The sequence below is a fragment of the Lathamus discolor genome, chromosome W (assembly GCF_037157495.1).
Source record: "Lathamus discolor isolate bLatDis1 chromosome W, bLatDis1.hap1, whole genome shotgun sequence".
NCBI lineage: Eukaryota > Metazoa > Chordata > Aves > Psittaciformes > Psittacidae > Lathamus > Lathamus discolor.
Window position 1 is genome coordinate 33,794,778 of NC_088908.1, and position 9,659 is coordinate 33,804,436.

The following is a 9,659-nucleotide window of genomic DNA, read 5'->3' on the forward strand; positions in this document are numbered from 1 at the left end:
TGTTTGATAGAATTTTAGTCTCCGTCTCAAGTGTTGTAACTGTGTGGAGTGTGTCTGTGGGATCCCATGTGTGTGTGTGAATGTGAGATTGATAATGGAAAATCAGCAGACTGAAGAGATTTTGAAAAAGAGTATTTTAGGGTGCATTTTGGCACACTAGAAGGAACTTGGAGGGTCTCCTGGGGGCTCGGAAAATAAGAAAACATTAGTAAAATATTGTAACCAATGGTGGCCTTTGTATATTTTGGAAGATCAGGGAAAATGGCCGGAAAATGGCCTGAAAATGGCATAAAAATGGAACTCTGAACTATAATACATTGTTACAATTAATGTTGTTTTGAGGTGGCAAGGAAAATGGGGTGAAGTAATGTATGCAGATATGTTTTTCACTTTAAGAAACCACGTGGAGTGACAGACCGAATGCAAAATTAATATAGCTCTGCCAGATCCCTTAATTTTGGCTTTGGAAAAGGACAGGGAAAAACTGAAAGTTAAGATGGAGAGATGTTGTTCAGCCTGTGATACTGGGGAAAGATGTTTAAAGTTAAAAAACAGTAATCAGGAAGATAGGTTGGAAAATTATGTGTCACAGGTACCTCTGAGAGGAGCACCCTCTGCACCTGTCCTATCTGATATTGATAAGGAGGAAGAGATTGCTGTCACTGGCAAAAAGTGGCAGATTCACATTCAGAGTTAAGAAAGGGTTAAACCAGAAGTGCTGTTGCAAAGGCAGGCATCTGCAGACACTGCTGAACAGGGTGAGCAACTATGAGGAAAAAAAAAAAAAAGGGAAAACCAAGGGGGAAAGGAGGGGAGCTCAAGCAGCTCCTGTGTTTGAGCCTGGGAGGAGGGATGTTGGGCAATGATGGGGGAGTGGGCTCTTCTTCTGTGGAAGCGGATCGGTGTGCGTGCTATGGGGAGTTTGGACGCTGGAAGTGAGACTGCCCTGGGTGGGGGGGGCAGTGCCATGGGGTGGCTCCGGTGACTGAATTGGAACTAGACTGACCGGGACGTGGGGAATCTACCCTACCAGATCCACTGGTTAAATTAAAACTAGGGACTAGAGGAAATAAAGTGGAATTTTAGTGGTTACAGGAGCAAGTTATTTGGTGTTAAATCAGAGAGAAAAGAATTTGTTACAGATGTGGGAGCTACTGGCCACCAAGGAAAAAAAAAAAAGAAGAGAGGCATTCTTTCTGAAACCTTTAAAGTACAAATTGGGAAAACAAATAGGAATGCATAAATTTTTATGCATGCCAAATTCTCTAAAATCTTTATTAGGGCAAGAAGCAACATTCAAAGAAGGCAAAATGGATTTTATAGTTAAAAATAATTAATTAATTGCAGTTTTGAGTTTATCTTTAATTTAGCAGAAAAGCAAACAGGAGGACCTCCCTGAAATAGAAGAACACCTTAATCAGGTATATCTGGGAGCATGGGCATCTGAAGTTCCAGGTAAGGTGAAAAATGCTTTGCCTCTTAAAGTGTAAATAAAAAAGGGGGGGGCTTGCTCAATTAGAATAAAACAATATCCCTTAAAATTAGAAGATCAAAGGGAATCAACAATCACTGATAAATTTAAAAAATAGATTATTAATTGAATGTGAATTGGAATATAACACTCCTATCTGGACAGTAAAGGAATATGATGGGAAAAGTTGCAGATTGGTTCAAGATCTCAGGGCAATCAACAAAATTGCAGAGGATATTTGTCCAGTAGTAGCTAATTTGTAGGACTTATTGACTAAATTGAAGAATAATCAGGAATGGTTTGCCGTCCTGGATTTAAAGGATGCTTTCTTTGGCTTACCATTGGCCAAAGAAAGCCAAAGTTATTTGCTTTTGAATGGGAAAATCCTGACACAGGAAGGGAAACTCAATTACCTTGGACAGTATTACCTAAAGAGTTTAAAACAGTCCAGCAATTTTTGGAAATCAGCTAACATGAGAACTAGAATCATGGAAGCCACCTACTCAGATGGGACTCTGTCACAGTATGTGGATGAGCTATTAATTGCTACAGAAACAAAGGAAGAATGTATCCAGTGGACAGTGGAATTATTAAATTTTCTGGGACTGAATGGTTATTGGGTATCCAAATGAAAAGCCCAACTAATCCAAACCTGAGTTTCCTACCTAGGATATGAAATAGCAGGAGGACAGACAGAACTTGAAGCTGCTAGAAAAGAAGCCATTTGTCAGACTCCATGACGATCGACCACCAAGGAGCTCCGGGCATTCCTGGGAATGACCGGATGGGTGCAGACTTTGGATCCATGATTATGGTGTTCTGGTAAGACCACTATATGAACTGTTGAAAGGAAACCCTCCCTCTTTAAAATGGACTGATACAGCAGAGGGGGCTTTTAGAAATTTAAAAACAGAGCTAATGAGAGCTGCAACTCTGTGACTTCCAGATGTGACTAAATCCTTTAGGCTATATTCCTATGCAGAACAGAGAATAGCTTTGGGGGTCCTTGCTCAGAAACTAGGACCATACAGAAGGGCAGTGGCATATTTTTCAAAAAGCTGGCTGAAGCGAGCAAAGGATGGCCTGGATGCCTAAGGGCTGTGGCGGCGGTTGTCATGAATATTGAAGATGCTCGCAAATTCACCTTGGGACAGAAGATTACTGTGCTAGTGTCCCATGTGGTATCAGCAGTCCTGGAACAGAAAGGAGCCCACTGGTTATCTCCTTCACGGTTTTTAAAATACCAGGCCACCCTTGTGGAACGGGATGATATAGAAATTGTGGTCACTAATGTTGTGAATCCAGCATCCTTTTTGCAGGAACAACTGACAGAACTACTAACACACAATTGCTTGGCCACCATAGAGACTGTGTATTTGAGCCGACCAGACATGAAAGAAAAACCTCTGGAAGGCGCTGATTCTTGGTTTACTGAGGTAGTAGCTTCATGAACGAAAGCAGGTGAACGAAAGGCAGGATATGCCGTTACCACCACTTCACAGGTAATAGAAGCTAAACCTTTACCAGCAAACACCTCTGCCCAGAAGGCAGAAATAATAACATAAATGAGATCCCTGGAATTGGCTGAAGATAAAAGGATAAATATTTGGACTGATTCTAAATACACATTTGGTGTGGTCCATGCACATGGTGCTATCTGGAAAGAACAAGGACTTTTGAACACACAAAGGAAACAGATTAAACATACTACAGAAATTCTACAATTGTTAGAAGCTGTTCAGCTACCTGAAGAAGTAGGCTATTATGTACTGTAAAGGACATCAAGATGACTCTGATCAGGAAATTAGAAATAATTAGGCCAATTTTGAAGCCAAACGAGCAGCTGAATAATCTAAAATCAAGTCCTTAATCCCTGATGGCAAACTAACAATTGAGAAATCTAAACCTAGGTATTCAAAAGAGGATAGAAAATTGATTCAAGATCTAAAAGGACAGGAAAATAAAGAGGGTGGGCTTCAGATACCTGATGGGAGAATTGTAACCCCCTGTAACCAACTCTGGAAGTTAGTTCAGGAGGAACATAATAAAACTCATTGTGGTAGTAACTCTTTGTATAAATACTTAAACAAACAAATTGTAGGAAGAAATCTATATACTATAGTTCAATTAGTGACAAAACAATGTCAGCTATGTCTTAAGAATAATCCTAAAACTGAAAATAGAAATCAAACTGGGACAATTGTGAGAGGAAGTTATCCGGGACAGCAGCGGTAAACAGATTTTTCTGAATTACCAAGAAAAGGAGGTTATCGATACTTGTTGGTGTCAAAGGATACTTTTTCAGGCTGGCCAGTAGCATTCCCTTGTAGGATAAATAATGCAAGAAAAGTGATTAAAATGTTTTCCGGGAAGCCAGGGACCAGGTTAGGAAGGCTAAGGCCCAGTTAGAATTAAACCTAGCCAGGGTTGTTAAGGATAATAGGAAGGGATTCTACAGGTACGTAGCAAACAAAACACAGACTAGGGACAAAATAGGCCCCCTGAGGAAGCTTTCGGGAGAACTGGCTACACAGGATTTGGAGAAGGCTGAGGTTCTGAATGACTTCTTCGCCTCGGTCTTCACTGGCTGTCCTGGTTTGAGCAGCAGCAGTCAGTTTTCTCCTTCTTAGGAGCTAGTACAGTGCTGTGTTTTGATCTTTTGGCCTGGGAACAGTGCTGATAAAGCCTGTGTTTTCAGTTGCTGCTCGAATGTTTGGTCTGGCCAAGGAATTTCTGAGCCTCATGCTCTGCCAGGGAGGAGGGGAGGCCAGGAGGAAGCAGAGACAGGACACCTGACCCAAACTAACCAAAGGGGTATTCCATACCACAGCACGTCATGCCCAGGATGTAACAGGGAGTTACCCCGGAAGGGAAGGGACTGCAGGGTTGGACGAGGTATGGGTCGGTGCTCGGCTGGGGGGAGTGGGGCGAGTTATCGGTCGGCTGGTGTTGAGGTGTTGTATTCTTTCCTCTTGTTATTTCCTTCATCATTATTATTATTGGTGGTAGCAGCAGTGATTTGTGTGATACCTTACTTACTAAACTGTTCTTATCTCAACCCGTGGGAGTTACATTCTTTTCGATTCTCCTCTCCGTCCCTCCAGGAGCAGGGGGAAGGCAAGAAGGGAGGGAGTGAGTGAACGAGGTTTGTGGTTGGATTTAAACCACGACACTGGCAAAGGCTCTGACTGTACCACCCAGTTCTTAGAAGGTAGATGCAGGGACTGTGAGAATGAAGACCTTGGGTCCACGGTAGGAGAGGATCTAGTTCGAGACCATCTTCAAAATCTGAACGCACACAAGTCCATGGGAACTGATGGAATCTATCCGCGGGTCCTGAAGGAGCTGGCGAATGAAGTTGCTAAGCCACTGGCCATCGTATTTGAAAAATCATGGCAGTCAGGTGAAGTTCCTGACGACTGGAAAAAGGGAAATATAACCCCCATTTTCAAGAAGGGGAAAATGGAAGACCCGGGGAATTACAGACCAGTCAGTCTCACCTCTGTGCCTGGCAAAATCTTGGAGCACATTCTCGTGGACAGCATGCTAAGGCACATGAAAAACAACAAGGTGCTTGGTGACAGCCAGCATGGCTTCACTAAGGGGAAGTCCTGCCTGACCAATTTGGTGGCCTTCTATGATGGGGCTACAGAACTGATGGACAAGGGTAAAGCAATTGATGTCATCTAGCTGGACTTGTGCAAACCGTATCCTGGGCTGCATCAAAAGGAGTGTGACCAGCAGGTCGAAAGAGGTGATCCTGCCCCTCTACTCTGCTCTTGTGAGACCTCACATGGAGTATTGTGTGCACTTCTGGTGTCCTCAACATAAAAAGGACATGGAACTGTTGGAACAAGTCCAGAGGAGGGCCACGAGGATGATCAGGGGACTGGAGCACCTCCCGTATGATAATAGGCTGAGAAAGTTAGGGCTGTTCAGCCTGGAGAAGAGAAGGCTGCGTGGAGACCTCATAGCAGCCTTCCAGTGTCCGAAGGGGGCCTATAGGGATGCTGGGGAGGGACTATTCGTCAGGGACTGACGAATTTGCAAAAGGACAGAAAAAGGGGAGATTTGAGACAAGGGGGGCACAAAATCACAAAATGGAATATATAAACCTTTAGAATCAGTTTTAAGTAATGTTAAGTTTCATGGCTTTGTAACAGTAGCAATCGAAAATTACAAAAGAAGTGCATGATACATAGAAAAAAAAAATAGAGAGCAGCTAGAGAACACACTGAGCATTCTTGTACAAGATAAATTGTTATTGTTTCCAGCCATCTGGTGGTTGCTTCCGCCATGGTAAGCACATGGCGCTTGCCTTGGTGTGTTAGTGGGAATGCGATATAGTCAATCTGGTGGTGAGGCACCCAGGGAGGTTGTGAATGCTCCATCCCTGGCAGTGTTCAAGGCCAGGTTGGACGAAGCCTTGGGTGAGATGGTTTAGTGTGAGGTGTCCCTGCCCATGGCAGGGGGTTGGAACTAGATGATCTTAAGGTCCTTTCCAACCCTAACTATTCTATGATTCTATGATTCTATGAAAATTTAATTTGGGATGTCTATCCTCCAAAACCCTACCACACCTAAGAAAGCTTGTGTTTCTTTCTTATTAGTTGGTGGAGACATTGCTGTTATCTTGTTGATCACATCTGTGGGGATTTGGTGACATCCATCTTATCATTTTATTCCCCAAAATTGAATCTCCTTTGCAGGTCCCTTGACTTTACTCCATTTTATGGCAAAACTGGCTTTCAGCAGGATTTGGATTATTTTCTTCCCTTTCTCAAAAACTTCTTCCACTGTGTCGCCCCACACGATAATGATCAATGTATAGCTGGTGTTCTGGAGCTCTCCCAGGTTCCAGAGCAGTCTGGATCAGTGCATGGCAGATAGTACGGCTGTGTTTCCACCCCTGGGGCAGTTGGTTCCAAGTGTACTGGACGCCCTTCAAAGTAAAAGTGAACTGTGGCCTGCACTCTGCTGCCAAAGGAATTGAGAAAAATTCATTGGCAATATCAGTTGTGGCATCCCACTTGGCTGCCTTTGACTCCAGTTCATACTGAAGTTCTAGCATGTCCAATACGGCAGCACTCAATGGTGGTGTGACTTCATTCAGACCACAATAGTCTACTGTTAGTCTCCACTCTGTTAGACTTTTGCACTGCCCATATCGGCCTATTAATGGGTGAGTGGGTCCTGCTCACCAGCCTGACAGTGGTCACCCATTCCAGTGCCTCACCACCCTAACAGGAAAGAACTTCCTCCTTATATCCAATCTAAACTTCCCCTGTTTAAGTTTTAACCCATTACCCCTTGTCCTGTCACCACAGTCCCTGATGAAGAGTCCCTCCCCAGCAGGATATAGACCCCCTTCAGATACTGGAAGGCTGCTATGAGGTCTCCATGCAGCCTTCTCCAGGCTGAACAGCCTCAAGTTTCTCAACCTGTCTTCATACGGGAGGTGCTCCAGTCCCCTGATCATCCTCGTGGCCCTCCTCTGGACTTGTTCCAACAGTTCCATGTCCTTTTTATGTTGAGGACACCAGAAGTGCACACAATATTCCAGGTGAGGTCTCACAAGAGCAAAGTAGAGGGGCAGGATCACCTCCTTCGACCTGCTGGTCACACTCCTTTTGATGCAGCCCAGGATACGGTTGGCTTTCTGAGGTTGATACCTTCATGAGGTTGGCATCAGCCCACCTCACAAGCGTGTCGAGGGCCTGCAGCGTATCAACCGAACCACACAGCTTGGTGTCATTGGCAAACTTGCCGAGGGTGTGCTCAATCCCACTGTCCATGTCAGCGATGAAGATGTTAAACAAGACCAGTCCCAACACCAATCCCTGAGGGACACCACTCATTACTGGTCTCCAGCCGGACATTGAGCCATTGACCACAACTCTGTGTGCGGCCATCCAGCCAATTGAATTTGATTGTAATCCATACATTTGATAGTAAGCCCTCTCTATCAGGTGACCCTGAAGAAGAATGATTTCAAATAGGGCCCTGAGCAAAAATAAGCATTTGAACAAATTAACTTACAATTCATGCAGTAGCCCTTGGATCAGCCCGGAGGGCAAGATTTGAAAAATGTGCTTTACACTGCATCCAGGGAGAATGGCAAAAGCTCCAGGGGAGACTTGAGGTTGACCCCTCAGCCTTTGGAGTCAGAGATACAGAGGATCTGAGGCCGGCTATACCCCAGCTGAAAAAGAGGTATTGGCTGCCTATGAATGGGTTTGAGCTGCTTTGGAAGTGATTGGCACTGAAGCACAGCTCCTCCTGGCACCCTGGTTGCCCATGTTGGGCTGGGTGTTCAAAGTGGAAGGTAGCTGTATGGAGTCCTAGACGACAAGTTGCAGAACCTGCTGAAGGAGAGGGTGAATCAAGTAAGTTTGCTGAGGTAAAAGCCTTCCAGCTGGCCTTGGACATTGCTGAATGAAAAAAGTGGCCAGTACTTTATCTCTATACTGACTCATGGATGGTGGCAAATGCCCTGTGGGGGTGGTTGCAGCAGTGGAAGCAGAGCAATTGGCAACACAGAGGTAATCCCATCTGTGCTGCTGCACTGTGGCAAGATATCGCTGCCTGGGTGCAGAACCTGATGGTGAAAGTACGCCATGTAGATGCCCATGTACCCAAGAGTCGGGCCACTGAGGAACACTAGAACAACCAACAAGTGGATCAAGCTGCTAAGATTGAGGTGGCTCAGATGGACTTATATTGGCAACATAAGGGTGAATTATTTTTAGCCCGGTGGGCCCATGACACTTCAGGCCATCAGGGCAGAGATGCAACATACAGGTGGGCTCGTGATCGAGGGGTGGACTTAATAATGTACACTACTGCCCAGGTTATTCATGACTGTGAAACGTGCTGGAATTAACCAAGCCAAATGGTTAAAGCCTCTCAGGTATGGAGGACGATGGCTCAAGTACAAATATGGGGAGGCCTGGGAGATTATCACATTCCCACTAACACGCCAAGGCAAGCGCCATGTGCTTACCATGGCGGAAGCAACCACCAGATGGCTGGAAACATACGCTGTGCCCCACACCACTGCCCGGAACACTATTCTGGGCCTTGATAAGCAAATCTTGTGGCGACACGGCACCCCAGAGAGAACTGAGTCAGACAATGGGACTCATTTCTGGAACAAATGTTTAGACGCTTGGGCCAAAGATCATGGCATTGAGTGGGTATATCTCATCCCCTACCATGCAGCAGCCTCTGGGAAAATCAAATGGTACAATGGGCTGTTAAAAAGTACACTGAGAGCAATGGGTGGTGGGACTTTCTAACACTGGGATACGCATTTATCAAAAGCCACCTGGTTGGTCAACACCAGAGGATCTGCCAACAGGGCTGGCCTAGCCCAGTCAGAACTTTTATATAGTGTAGAGGGGGATAAAGTTCCTGTGGTGCACATAAAGAATTTGCTGGGGAAGACAGTCTGGGTTATTCCTGCTTCAGGTAAACGCAAACCCACTTGTGGGATTGCTTTTGCTCTGGGACCCAGATGTACTTGGTTGGGTAATGCGGGAAGATGGGGAAGCCTGGTGTGTACCTCAAGGGGATTTGATTTTAGGGGAAAACACCCAATGAACTCAATTATATGCTGTTACCTGCTATACAACACTTTTATAGCCCATTTGCTAGGCACCCATCTCCACCACTCTGGGCTTTGAAATGAAGATATGTACTCTCATGATCATCATCATAGACTAAAGTCATGGGAAAGCTGGCAGCAGCAGCAGAATTGTCCTCAGATCACCATCAACTGATCCTGACTTCCCTCCAGTCATCACCCCAACAAAGAATGAACTTTGATGACACCAGAGGAGCTTAGCAGTGATCCCTCCCTTTAGCCTGAGAAAAACACTGATAACATACAGATGTTTTTATTTGTTGCTAAGTAATGTTTATTCCCATCAAGGACTTTCTGAGTCTCATTCTCTGCCAAGGGAGGAGGGGCACAAGAATCAGAGAAGCAGACAGGATACTTGACCCAAACTAGCCAAAGGGGTATTTTATACTACAGCACAGCATGCCCAGTATATAAAGTGGGGGGAGTTACCCAGAAGCCCCAGATCACTGCTTGGGTTGGCCTGGGTATCAGTTGGTGGGTGGTGGGCATTTGTATTGTGCATCATTTGTGTTTTATGATGTTTTCTTTTCCTTTTCCCCTTTA